Here is a 14499-nt window from a genome sequence, read left to right on the forward strand (position 1 = left end):
CAGTTGCAGTGGAAGCTATTCCAAATATTAGCCTTATACTGAGACCTAGTATAATCCCCTTGCAGCAGCCTATACCTGTAGCACTTCACAAGGCGTGTCACAAATATTGTGGACTGCTCAACACCCATCCCAACTTTATGCCCCAAATTTAGCACCATTTTCTCCCTCACCAGCCATGTCTGCAAAAGTCAAGCTAACAAAATATATCTATATTAGAGTCTAATTGCGATGTCTTGTGTTACTATTATTTCACAAAAACACACACACACACACACACACACACACACACACACACACACACACACACACACACAACACACCACTTGGCAGATACATCGGCACTACTTACAGCGATAAAGGTGTGAAACACGGCATTGAGCTGTTCTGTGTGTGATGCTGCACCCATTGTCACAGGTTCCAGTTATCAACAATGGACTACGTACTGTCTTGGCTTTTAAGGTTTGCACTTTGGAAGGTGAAAGATAGCTAAAGTCTGACATATTTTCAGTTTTGGGATTAGCCAGTATTAAAATATTATTGTAACAGCTGGGAATCAAATCCATAGAATAAAGTAGGTAAAAAATGATTCTTAATGTATTAACAGACATTGCCATAGGAAATCTAGCTTTACACCCTGGATATTTTACATTTACTGATAATGAATGGAGATACACTTCAGGAAGGACTAGATGTGTGTGACTGCAATCCTGTCTTGAAATGCATTCCTATGTAAAAGTCATTCTTACTGCAAGTAAATATGGTTCATATGCTTGCAGCTGAATGTGATGATCAATACAGGTCGGTTTATGTTATATGCATACTTCAGAAAATATACGGGCCCTAATACATAGGCAGGATATGCAATGAGTCATGATGATTAGAATAAAGTATTGTGCCCATCATACGTATGCAAGTAAGTTTTATATGGAATATATTCATTGTCATGTCTAGGAAAGTGAACATGCATTAGGGTGTGTGTGTGTGTGTGTGTGTGTGTGTGTGTGTGTGTGTGTGTGTGTGTGTGTGTGTGTATATATATATATATATATATATATATATATATATATATATATATATATATATATGGGTCTACTGCTTTTGGTCGAATTACAGTTGGCCGAAAATTATTTCAGGCAGCCTACTTCATTGAAAGCTCATTTGATTGAAAGCTCATTTGGTTGAATTCCATTTGGTCAAAAATGGAATATAGTCCCTGCCCCACTGTAGTGCAACCCTGGATTGAGAATATAAAGTTAGGGGGATGTAGGAGGCACAGCCCCCTACATTGGGGGGGGGCTTAGCCCCCCACATTTTACAACTAGTTTTTACTGATGTTATATGTTTCAATGTATTTTTAATGGATACACAAGTATATAATAGTAAATGCACTGCAATTATGTGGGGGGCTATGCCCCCCACCCCCTAATTTTATATTCTCAATTCAGGGTCACACTGCAGTGGGGCAGGGGCTATATTCCATTTTTGTCCAAATGGAATTCGACCAAATGGGTTTTCAGTGAAATGCATTTTCAGTGAAGTGGGCTGCCTGAAATCATTTTTGACCAACTGTAATTCGACCAAAAGCAGTAGACCAATATATATATATATATATATATATATATATATATATATATATATATATATGTGTGTGTGTGTGTGTGTGTGTGTGTGTGTGTGTGTGTGTGTGTGTGTGTGTGTGTGTGTGTGAGAAACATTAGTCATATATGTTAAACAGCACATTTCTATTATGCAAGGCTTATGGATACATTGCTTTCAAGGTGCAGCTTTAACATTATCAACCTTCTTTATTGTTATAGTCCTACTCAAAATTTTCTGAGAAATGTGCTTCTTACACTCTATTTAAAATATCTTGCAGTTTGATTTAAACCTTTAATAGGATGTATTATTTATCAAATGTCATTACCTTTATACCTTTTGCCACAGGGATAGCTCTATGACAGGTTGAATTTCTTCTCTTAGTATTATTCAGAATGCTGAAGACAGCACACCATTGCCAGGCATGTTTGACCTACCTAAGGCAGCCTAAACTAAAATTTTCATTTTTCCTTGGGTAATGAGCTGTGTTTGTATGATGCCAAATGAACAGTAAATGTAACTTAAAATGGGAAAAATGGAAATGCACATATTGTGATTTATGGCAAAGTGTTCTCAAAGTAGGATTCAAACAATGCTTCATGTGTCTTATTTCTCCCAATTCACTTCATTTATACCTGTAGCACAGACTTTGACATCTGTCATGTGCACTTATTGAAGTAAGTACTCTCCCTAGTGGGGTGGGCCACAGAACAATGCCAGGCATGTTTCAGCTACCCACGGCAGCCTAAACTAATTTTTGTTCACTTTTTTTCTTAGCTAGGGAACTGTGTTTTCCCAGTACCAAGCAGAGCACAAATGTACCTTAAAACTAATTATAACTGAAAAGTAAATATTGTGAATTATGACAAGGTGCTCTGTAAACAGAATTTAAACGATGCTTCATGTATCTTATTTTTATCCATTCATCTCAGTTACACTTTGTGCTACAGAGAAAGTTACCTGGCAAGTATATTTTCTTGAATGATTGCTATCCAGAGTGCTGCCAGATGTGCAAAGCCACCAGGCATTTTTGAGCTGCCTGAGGCTGCCTAAACTCATTTTTTTATTTTTTTTCCTTAATTAGTGAGCCGTGTTTGCATGATGCCAAGTGGAAAGCAAATAGAAAATACAATAGAAGGGCAATATATGTCAGGTAAATTACAGATAATGAATGAAACACAATGCATGGATATACATAGCAATGACTGGAGCAAGAAGGGCATTCAAGTGAACAATTCTTCCTTCTCACATCTCCATGCAACAGCAGACATGTACTTTATAAAACACATTATCAGACCTGTACTTAGTGATATTTTATGTCACAATGGGCAGACTAATGATCACATGTTGTTAGCAATAGTGACAACAGCTGATTTTTAAACAACAGCACAAAGGTATCACAAAATATGATTAATATATATGCAGACAATCCTCTCTAAATGTATCATGTCAGTGGATTTAAACCTTGCATCAAATACACTTTAGCTGGGAGGCTGCAGTAGTGCAGCAGTTACTGTTGTTGCCTTACAGCAAGAAGTTGTCAGGTTCAATTCTTGGCTGGGGTGCCTTCTGTGTGGAGTCTGTATGTCCTCCCTGCAGTTGTGTGGGTTTCCTCTGGGTGCTCTGGTTTCCTCTTACATTTCAAAGACATGCTGCCGGTGGATTGGACACTTTTAATTGGCCCTAGCTGTGAGTGCATGCCTTCTGTGAAGGTTGGGGCCCAACTGACAACTCAACACTGTAAAAACTCCACTGGTAATCATTCTGTGGACCAATGATCTGCTGTGATGACTCCTAACAAGAACAGCTGAAAGACAAAGAAGAATCAAATATTCTTCATCTATAAGTTCACTGCATTTGCAACTTGTGTCACAAAGAAAGTGAACTGTCAGGTATATTTTCTTCCTTGAGTGCTGATGCCATTGCAATGCCACCTGTCTGGTTTGCGCTACCCATGGCAGCCTAAACTAAATTTTTCACCTTTTTCCTTAAGCCATGAAAGCTATTTTTGTGCTGTCAAATGGTGCACAACTGATACAAGAAAAAAACATGTAAAGCATTGAAGAAAATTAAATTTACATGTACAGTTTTTATTTTTAAGTGCTTTCAAATGTTGCCCCCTAAAACTTCAGGTAAGTGTGCTATTGCATAAAATTCCTGCATGGTTCTCTCTTCTGGTGTTCGTGGGAAACAGATATGCTCCCTTGCATGTAGTAGCAGTGCATTTACAAATTGATGTAATATTCTAGCTGCTGATGCCTGTGAGACCCCTAATATATCACCTGTAAGTCTCTGGAAAGTACCAGTAGCTATTATACATAAGGCTAAACATATTTTGTTTTTAAAGGGATGGGTTCTCCATGATTTCTATGTGGCTGAGACGGGGATGGCATAGGTTGCATATTTCCTCGAATGTTTTCTTGCCCACCCTGTATCTTGCCAACAGTTTCTGTTAGATGGAGTCCATGATACATTAAATGGAGCCTAAACACCCTTCTCCTTCTTGTCTGAGGTCTGCTAGTAGCAGCAGCAGCACCCTGATTCAAAGTCTATTGCACATACAGAATAATAATTGAAGCAGTGACCCCTAACATTTTTTTCTAAGTGTAACTGTGCCTGTATTCCAAAAAGATTTGGTGGACTTGGCAAAAGCCTATGCCAACTGTTCATGATACTTAATAGCTTCTTGAATAGCTCTGCCATACTGAATTTGTTAATTAGCATGAATTTTGGCTCTTTAAGCTTTCATTAGCATATTCTGTCATTCTCATTGTTTGGCAGCTCTACACATTCTGTAGAGCCACTTAATGAATACCAAATAGCACGCTATCATGTTGACTGCACTGTGCAACACCAACACAATCACTACACTCTGTGTAGTTGTTAATGAATCTTGCCCATTAACTTGCTGTTTTTTTGTTTTGTTTTTCCATTAGCAACTGCTGTGCTAGACAAGAAGTGTGCAGCTGAAGGCAGTTGGCCAGGGGAATTGTTAACTGTGTTCTGAGTGAAATTTACACAGATTCTTTCATACATCTCCAAGGCTGTTAGCTATATTGTTTTCATTGTTGATTACTTTTACATAGAGTCAAGCTGTCTGCAGGTGAGTAATTAATCTTGAGAGTTATGAACATTCCTTGCCAAGGGAGATGCAACATTTCAAAGTACAATTGCAAGCAGTTCATTGAAAAATAAAGATTACAGTTATGGAAAGTGATTAAGAGATAGTATCCTCCCCAGCAGCATTAATATGTAATGCATTTAATAGGACAGGACACCATTTAGTTTTATTTAAAGGTACTTAGGGCACTTTCTCTTATCTCTTAGGACTAAAAGTTAATGATTTTTGTAAGCATGCAAGCTGTTCTTCACATCTCGCAGGTAATAGAGATAAGAAAAGAACAGACTGGAAGGTAGCAGAAAATAATCTTATAACACTATAAGTTTAAAATATCTGCAGGAAGGAGTAGGTGAAAGCTCACATGACTAAAAAGAGCATTGGTAATAGATTTAAGTGCAGACATACATTAACAGAATGTATTAAGTGAGTCAAAATCACTGTGAAATCCAAAGATGTTGTTTTCAAAATTCCATTAACCAATACAGAAGAAGTGCAACCTACTTTCATAATTCTTTGTTGTAGATTTTTTTATCTCTCTTTAAGCACACTACTGCCAATCTCATTTGCACAGCTGATGGCAAATTATTACTGAATGTGTAATCATATCTTGAAACACTGCATTTTGAATGGGAATTAGCAGCAATTTATGGTACTCCACACTCACCTTCATGTAAATAAGCAGTGCATACATACAACCATGTCTGGATCTGATGGAAATCAGAATAAGTATATACTGTGGTCATGTTTCATGTGGCATGATGTACACATTTGTCATCACAGTAGCTGTCCTTTACTCCCAATATGTATGATACAGGTGTACTCTGAAAAAACATGAGGGAGCAAGCATGTTATTGCTGGTGGAAACATGGCTTATGGAAAGACTGTTGAATGAATGAGGTTTATTTGATGACATAGAAGGGGTGAGAAGAGGTGAACATATGGAGAGAGGAATATACATACAGACATAAGTGTTAATTCAATAAAGGTGTTAAAAAGAGATTAGTTTATGGTTCGTGTCTGCACATATTCATATTCTATTCTTTTGTATTATCCTGCATTTTCTGGCCTGTATAAATTTGTAAAATCAAATCTATGGATTTTCCTAATGCGCCCAACTGCCAATGAGTCACAAGATATTCTCAAGGGGAGGTATAAGGATGATGACAATAAACACTAAGATGCATAAATGTGTACATCCTTTACATCTCTGTACACCTCAGATGTCCTACAGTGTACAATAAACTGTGTCTAATATGTATTAAAATGTTGAATTAAAGTGGAAATATGATAAGGATATAAGTAGGATACGATTATTTGACAACATATGCAGCACATTTAGACACATATCATTAAAATGTAAAAAAATTAAATAAATGTATGACATACATCTGGGTTCAGGCTCTTGACAGCTTTAAATAAATGTGTGTATACAGGAGGATCACCTCAGCTCAACACATAGGAACTCAATAATTGTTAACCTTAACTGAAACATTTGAAGGGACATTGACAACAGAATCAAACAAGGAAAAATGTAGGCATCAGCCTTCATCACTGTGAGGACAGGTGTTAACATCCCATAATGTGCATATGAATCTTTCAGCCTAATACATTAGTTACATGAACTGTCTCACAATAGCACCATTAGTCTGTATTTGTACAATGCAGCAGGACTAACACCATTTGTGCTATGTGAAATAAGCTAGTGCAGTTGCAATTAAAATCTTCAGGTTTTGCAATAAGACATAACACAACATTTTACCATCACTCACCAATGGTTCATGATGCCAAGCTCTGCACAAATGCTGAGGACACTAACTGGGGAAGGGAAATTAGGAAACAGGGATAGATACATAGGAAAAGATTTCCTTATGGTCCATTTATGTAGATTTTTGTGTTGTGTTGTGTTACTCTTCAGTGTGTCATCATAATTATTCAAAATATTTACAAGAAAGTGTTCCCAGTAGGGAGCAAGCAGATTAATACAGCAGCAGGATATTGGTGTGTTAAAATGTGTAGCCAACACTTACGCACAAAGGAATCATATAAAACATTCAAGAACACTTTGACATACATCTGGATTTGGAACTTGTCAGTATTCTGAAACAAGTTAACACATTTACCCCATGACTCTAAATGCTTACTATTATGCTTATGCATCTCCTAAATTATTTATTGTAATCACATTTATTCTCATTAGGGGTAATATATAATTATCAACCATGGGATATATATATTAATCTCAACCATAACAATTAGGGGTTGTCAATAGTAAAAAAAAAAAAAGAGTTAGTGTAAATTCATAAACAAAAAGATAAATTAAACATATGTAAAAACATAAGAAAAAATACTATAATGTTATATTTTCTCTGTTTAATAATTAATAATGTTTTTAATGTTTGTTTTGTTTTTTTTGTTATTTGTGTGTGTGTTACTGTTAACTGTTAAGTGTTTCCAATAGTGTACCAATCGAGGTCAAAATGCAAAAAGTAGGCATGCATAGAGGCATAATAAGGTGGGTTAATAAGATAAAATATAGATACTTTATTTTAATAAAATACTACAATATAATAATGTAAATAAATAAATAAATAAAAATTTTATATATAATAAAATATATAAAACCTTGGCAGTATACCAAAAAAAAAAACCAAAAAAAAAAATGTACAAAAACACAACAACACACTTATCACAACCACACAACCTTAATTTTACTGGTTGGAAATGAAATTCACAAAACAATGAGGCAATGGAGAATGTAGGCATCAGGTTTCATCACAATAATGACAATTTTAACATTGCATAAGGTGTCCATTACACTCAGCACAATAAAAAGCTATTTGCAGCAATCTACCCTACAATATTTGCATTCACCTAACAATATTTGCATTCAGAACATTCTACACATTAAACATTTCAGCAGTCAGCAGTGAATAAGAAAGAGAAAGGCAGCAGTAAAATACACAACAAGACAAAAACTCTGGTTTTCTCTCATATATGCTACTCCCCCTTAAGTTTCAGGTATCAAGCCAAGACATGCTAGACAGAGAGAACAGAGACACAGAAGGGGCAGGGAGAGGAGAAGGGGAGAGACAGAATCGGAGCAAGGAGATTAGGACGAAGAAGTAGGATAATAGTCAATCAATAGCAATATATAAAGCTAAGCTATACTATAAAAAATTTCAGTTTGAAGTCAATTCTGAATGAAATTAGAATGAATGAGAACCCTTGAAAATATATATAAAAAAATATATATATACACAGAGACATTCTCTCATCATAACACTCCTAAGTCAATGACACAATTTTAGGACACACAATTGACAATGACACAATTACTGGAAGTGAGGGTGGGCGAAGTAGATTGAGAGAAGTACCAACAGTTTAATTTGTGGAACATTTAGGATCATCTTTTCTATGTGATGTGTTGTGTGCTTCTTTGTATTATTGCTTTTGTGTGCTCATGTGTGCAATAGGGAAAGCAAAAGTAGTAAGAAAGAGATTAGAAACAAGATTAAGACATAAACAGGATTAAAGAGGTTTACTAAGTGTCCCTGTTGTGGTTGGAATATTTTCACAAATGGTTTCTTGCTGCACTATTCAAATGCTATATGGTATGGTAGAGATATAAGAGATAATATTGCAATTGCATGATTGATAGGAATATAAAATAGCATGAAATGAGAAGTTATGTACCTACCATAACGTTCCATGTTAGTTGTCTTCTTCTCACCTTCTTTCTTGCTGGATGGGTTCGGAGCCGACCTTCGGCTCCGACTCGGCCTATACTAAAGCTCGAGAGCTATTTATACCAGCTCGAGGCTACCCTATATCCCATAATGCTAGGCGCTAACTACCCAGATCTCATTTGATAGCTGAAAACCATAGCAGTTTAGCTCTCCAACAAAAGGAGGAGGGGAACCTTGCTAGAACGTCACCTAGACCTATAGCTACCAGAAGGGATAGCCTAGGGGGTCAAGCTGAGGCAAGAAGAAGATCCCCAAGGATCCTTTAGGTCTGTCCAGGCTAGGGGGATGGGGGGTGGGACACAAGAAAGAAGGCGAGAAGAAGACAACTAACATGGAACATTATGGTAGGTACATAACTTCTCAATGTTAAGTTGTCAATCTTGCCTTCATTCTTGCTGGATGGGACCGCGTCCCTAGCACCTTCACCCTGGGTGGCTCATCGGAACAGACTCTTGAGAATGGTGAAACCAAAATTAGCCCGGCTTCTGGAGGCCATGTCTAATTTGTAATGAGAGATAAAGGTATGAGGAGAGGCCCAAGTGGCTGCTGCACAAATGGAATCTATTGATAATCTAGCCTGAAAAGCTATTGAGGTGGCTAAAGCTCTGGTTGAGTGAGCCCTGGGACTTGACAGTAGCTTTTGGCATCTGAGCTGAGAGATGAAAGTGATCACAGATGCCAGCCATCTAGAAAGGGTTACTTTGGAAACTGAAAGGCCTTTCTTACCTGCTGCATAAGAAAGGAAGAGCTGCTCAGATTTCCTAGTTTGTTTGGTTCTATCCAAATAGTAATGGAGTTGACGATGAACGTCCAGAAAGTGCAGTTTTTGTCAAGCTCTGTTGGAGTAGTTGGGGAAGAAAACTGGAAGATCAATAGTCTGGTTTAGGTTCGCTTCAGAAGAAACCTTACGTAAAAAGGATGGCTTAGTCCTGAGGGACACTCTGTCTTTATGGAAAACTAGATAAGGTGGACGAATGCAAAGGGCCTGAAGCTCTGACACTCTTCTCGCAGATGTTATGGCGACCAGAAAGAGAGTTTTCCAAGATATCAATTTCAGGGAGCAGGAAGCCGCAGGTTCAAAGGGGGGAAGAATCAAGGCGGTTAGAACCAAATTTAAGTCCCACTGCAGTGGGGAGGGTCCCTGATTGGGGGCTTAAGCAAAAAGATACCTTTGAGAAAGGTTTTACAAAGCTTATGGGACATGATACTGGAGTCCGAAAAGCCTGCATGAAAGTTCAAAATAGCTGCTAACTGTACTCTGATGGTGGAGGAAGAAGACCCTGAGTGAAACAATTCGGCTAGTAAGCCTAGGACTGATTGGATAGGGGCAGTAAAGGGATCTAAATTTCTGGCTCCTGCCCAGAAGGAAAAACGCTTCCACTTGCTGGCGTAAATCCTCCTGGTGGATGACTTTAGGGAAGCTATAAGTATGTCATGCACAGAATGGGAAATAAGGGGAAGACTGGCTAGGGTTGGAATTGGAGCAACCAAGCTGTGAGGTTGAGAGACTGCAGGGAGTGGTGCAGCTGTCCCGACTGATGGGTCAAAAGATCTGGCACTGGGTCCAGATGCCAGGGCTGCCCCAAGAGGTAATGATGCAGGAACGGGAACCATATCTGATGAGGCCAGTAAGGAGCAATGAGGATCATGGTGGCTCTCACTGTGGTTGCTTTCTGAATCAATTGAGTGATTAATGGAAAGGGGGGAAAGGCATACAGAAGTCCCCAGGGCCAATTGTGGACTAGAGTGTCTCTGGGGGGGTGGCCAGGAAGAGAGTGAAGAAATCGTGGCACTTGCTGTTTTGAGGTGTTGCAAAAAGGTCGCACCAAGGTCGACCCCATTTATGAAAAATTTTTTCCACTATAGTTTGATTGAGAGACCACTCATGAGACATGAGAATGGCTCTGCTCAACCTGTCAGCTATGATGTTGGACTTCCCGGGGATGTGCATTGCTGTCAGAAACCGCTGAGAGGAGATCGCCCACTGCCAAAGTCTGAGAGCCTCTCGACACAAAAGATAGGACTTGGTTCCGTGCTGCTTGTTGATGTACCACACTACGGACATATTGTCCGTCTGAACTGCAATAGTCCCGATGGGAAGAGAGTCCTGAAGGGCTTGCAATGCTAAAAGTACTGCTCTCATCTCCAAGACATTTATGTGCAGGTGGCACTCGAAAGGTTGCCATGTGCCCTGGACTGTCCTGCCCTGAAAATGCCCCCCCACCCGATGAGGGAAGCATCCATTGTCACCGTGGCGACCGGAGGAGGAGGAACAAATGGTCTGCCCTGAAGTACTTGAGGGGTGACCATCCACCAAGAAAGGTGTTTCTTGCAAGACAGGGTTATTAAAATGTTGTGTGACATTGGAAGCTGTTGAAAGGACCACTGGGAAAAAAGCATCCATTGAAGGATCCGCATATGACAGCGAGCTAGGGGAAGTAGAGTAATGGCTGCCGCCATGAGACCTAATACCTTCAGGACAAACCTGGCTTGAATTTTGTTGTTCTGAAGAAGGATGTGAACATGCCTGCGAATATCTAGAACTCTTTGTTCGGTCAGTTTTGCGGAAAGCCGGACTGTGTCTAAGGTGGTGCCTATGAAGGTAATAGACTGACAAGGCAACAAGGCAGACTTTTTGAAATTTATGGAGATACCTAGCCCTTTGCAAGTATGAAGGGTGTAATCTCTGGAGCGGAGAAGTTGACGCCTGGTGGTGGCAGTGAGGAGCCAGTCGTCTAGATATGGAAACACCTGAAATCCTTGACGTCTCAGATGAGCCGTAACCACTGCCATGCATTTGGTGAACACTCGGGGGGCTGTAGTGAGACCAAAGGGCAGGGCTCTGAACTGATAATGACTGGTTCCCAGCCGGAAGCGGAGAAACCTCCTGGAGCGCCTGTGCATCTTGATGTGGTAGTACACATCCTGAAGGTCTACTGAGCACATCCAATTGTCCTGACCCGGAAAGGGTAGAATGGACTGTAGCGTGACCATCCGGAACTTCATTCTTCTTACAGACCTATTTAGTCTGCTGAGATCCAAAATGGGTCTCCAGTCCCCTGTCTTTTTTGGTACTAAATAGAACTTGGAGTAGATTCTGGATCCTTGTTGGTCTGCTGGGACTGGCTGGATGGCTCTTTTTGCTAGCAGTTTTGATATTTCTACTACTGCTTGTTCTCTTAGACTGGGTGGAACGTCTGGAAGGGGACCTTTTGGCTGAGTTGGGGTGTGGATAAATGGAATTTTGTAACCCTCGGATATGATCGACTGTACCCATTTGTCTTGAGTGAGTGAAAGCCAGGCTTCTGGGTACAGTGATAACCTTCCCCCGGCTGCCTCCGAAGGCAGAGAGTTGGGCAGCTTCTCAGGGATGCTGGAAGGGTTTGTCAGAAAGAGACTCTCTGATACCCTGATTTTGTGGACCTCCTCTGCCCCTGGGGTGGCGTCTGTTATTGTCCCCCCCTGCCTCTAGAGGGGAACTGACCTCTTGCGTCAGGTGCGACCTCTTGTGGTTTACAGAACCACATCTTCCCACCATTCTGACCCTTAGGGTATGGTCTAGATGGGGTGAAAAAACGGACTCCCACAGCAGAGAGAGTCTTGCCTTCTTGCTCGCATCGGGTCAAAGTATCCTTCACCTGAGGTCCAAACAAAGCTGAACCGTCAAAGGGGGAGTTTGTGAAGGATGCCTTAAAGGGGTCTGCGAAGTTACAAAGCCACATCCAGGCATGACGCCTTAAGGCCACGCCTGTGCCTGCAGCCCTGCTTACCCCATCGGCCGCATAGGAAATAAGCCGCATGGAGGAGTTGGCAATGGAATTCAGGGTTGCCAGCTGGGAATTTATTTTGTCTTGAGACCCCACAGCTGTTGGAGCCTGTAAGACCTCACCCACTTCTTTGACCATATCTCTTTGAAGGCGGGTGAAGTGGCACAAATAATTTAGCGAATGCATGACAAAGGTCGCTGAAGAAAACATCCGCTTGCCGTACCTATCCATAGTCCTAGACTCCTTGTTAGGAGGATGGACAGGTACTGAAGGATCAGCCAGTTCCTTCTTAGTTGCTGCAGCCACCACCATGGCATCAACTGGGACACCCTTGGCTAAAATCTGCTTGTCCGAAGGGGCTGTTATAAATTTGGAAGGCCTCCATGGGGTAGGTTCCATCGTGTCAGGAGCCGTCCATGCCTTCCGAGCCACCACTTCCATGAGGGGGTCGAAAGGTGAAGACACCCAGGAGGTGGAAGAGCGAGAGCGAAAAGCCTCTAAATAAACCGACTTGTCCTCGGAAGGGTTAAGGGTAGACCAGTTCCCCCTCTGCTTCGGGATTTCAAGGATGTCTGAAAAGGAGACATCCTCAGAGGGGGACGGTGGGGACCATTCCGACTCATCCAAGTCAGTATCTGAAGTGACGTACTCAGGAGAGTCCACATGCTTCATCTTACATTTCCTCTTCTGAGGGGGTTCCCCTGACGGATCAGGGGAAACCTCGGAAGAGGAGGATATTCCAAATGGGGAAACCTGAGGTGTTGAATCTCTACGGTCTGGAATGAGAGGGTGGGTAGAGACCGCAGCAGGCACTACAGAGGGAGGAGCTGAGGGAACTGACCGTGGAGCAGGCACAGTGGCCAGCACACTCCTCATGACTTCGAAAGTGCCCCTATCAGGCAGGGTAGAAGGTCCCCACTCCGAAGACATAAGGACCCCTCCTGGCACCGAGAGGGACAGCTCCGAAGCCGATGTCGGGGCCGAACTCACCAGCGCCGAAGCTCCAAGAGGGAGAACAGGGTCGGACAAGGGTCCCCTCGGAGCCAACGAGGAAGTCCATGCGCCCGGATCCCTCCAAGGATGGGACCATGGAAGAAACCAGAGCCGACGACAGAGCCGAAATGTGAGTTATCGTCTCCGACGTTTTGACGGCCACGGCTCCAACAAGCTCCGGCTCCGAACTCAGAGAAAGAGTCGGAGGAGGAATCAAATATGGGGTGGGTATAGCCATTGTCTGTTGAGAAGGGCTATGAAGCATTTGGGCTAGTGCCTGAGACTTAAGAAGTCTACTAACCACCCTCTCGAGGTCGTGGTCCGAGAGCCTGGAAGACCTGGAGGTATGGGTTCGATGACTCAGCTCCGAGAGTAAGGGAGACCTCGGAGCCAAGTGGACAGACTCCAAGGATGGAGATCTGGACCTCTTATGGCTGGCAGACGGCGCCGACACCACTATTGGTGCCGACTGTGTCCCGGAAACATCGGCTCTGGTTCGAGCCGATGTGGAAGCTTGAACCTGCGGAACATCGACTCCAGCCGGAGCCGATGAAGAAGACTGTGTCTTGGAAACATCGGCTTCAGCCAGAGCCGATGAGACAGCAGTTCGAGAACCACCAGTCAAAAGCTCTGAGCTCGGAGCCGACGGCTTAGATGGCTTCGAAGGCTTCCCCGATGAAGACTTGGTCGGGGAACCTTCAGGCTTTAACAAGTCCCTCAAAATCAATTTATTTCTGCGTTCCTGCAGGACTCTTGGGCTGAATGCATGACAGACGAACAAGAGTCCTGCAGGTGCAGAGGGCCCAGGCAATAAACACAAGAAGTGTGACCGTCTGTCAGTGACATTTTCTGACAGCACGAGTCACACTTCTTGAAGCCTGAGACACTGGTGTCTTTTGACATCTTAAGAACAGAAAACTAAACACACACACACACACACACAGACACCTTATTAAGTAAAGTCAGTCACACAAAAAAATTAAACTGACAAGGCAGAAAAAAGGCCCAAAGGCCTAACCCTATAACAAAGGGAATTAAAAAAGGTCTTAAAAGGGATTAAAAGGGGCCTAAAGGGGGATTAGCTATGAATGGGAAGCTAAAGGGATGGTCACTAACTAAAACTGAGAAAAACCCAGTCTAAAAATAGCAATTTTTTTAACAGAAAAACTTCTAACCTGAAGAGCTGGTAGTAAACACACCTTATAGCTGTAAGTGGCAAACGAGATCTGGGTAGTTAGCGCCTAGCATTATGGGATATAGGGTAACCTCGAGCCGG

This window comes from Protopterus annectens, chromosome 1.part0 (assembly GCF_019279795.1).
Source record: "Protopterus annectens isolate FY-2018-M chromosome 1.part0, PAN1.0, whole genome shotgun sequence".
Taxonomy (NCBI): Eukaryota; Metazoa; Chordata; order Ceratodontiformes; family Protopteridae; genus Protopterus; species Protopterus annectens.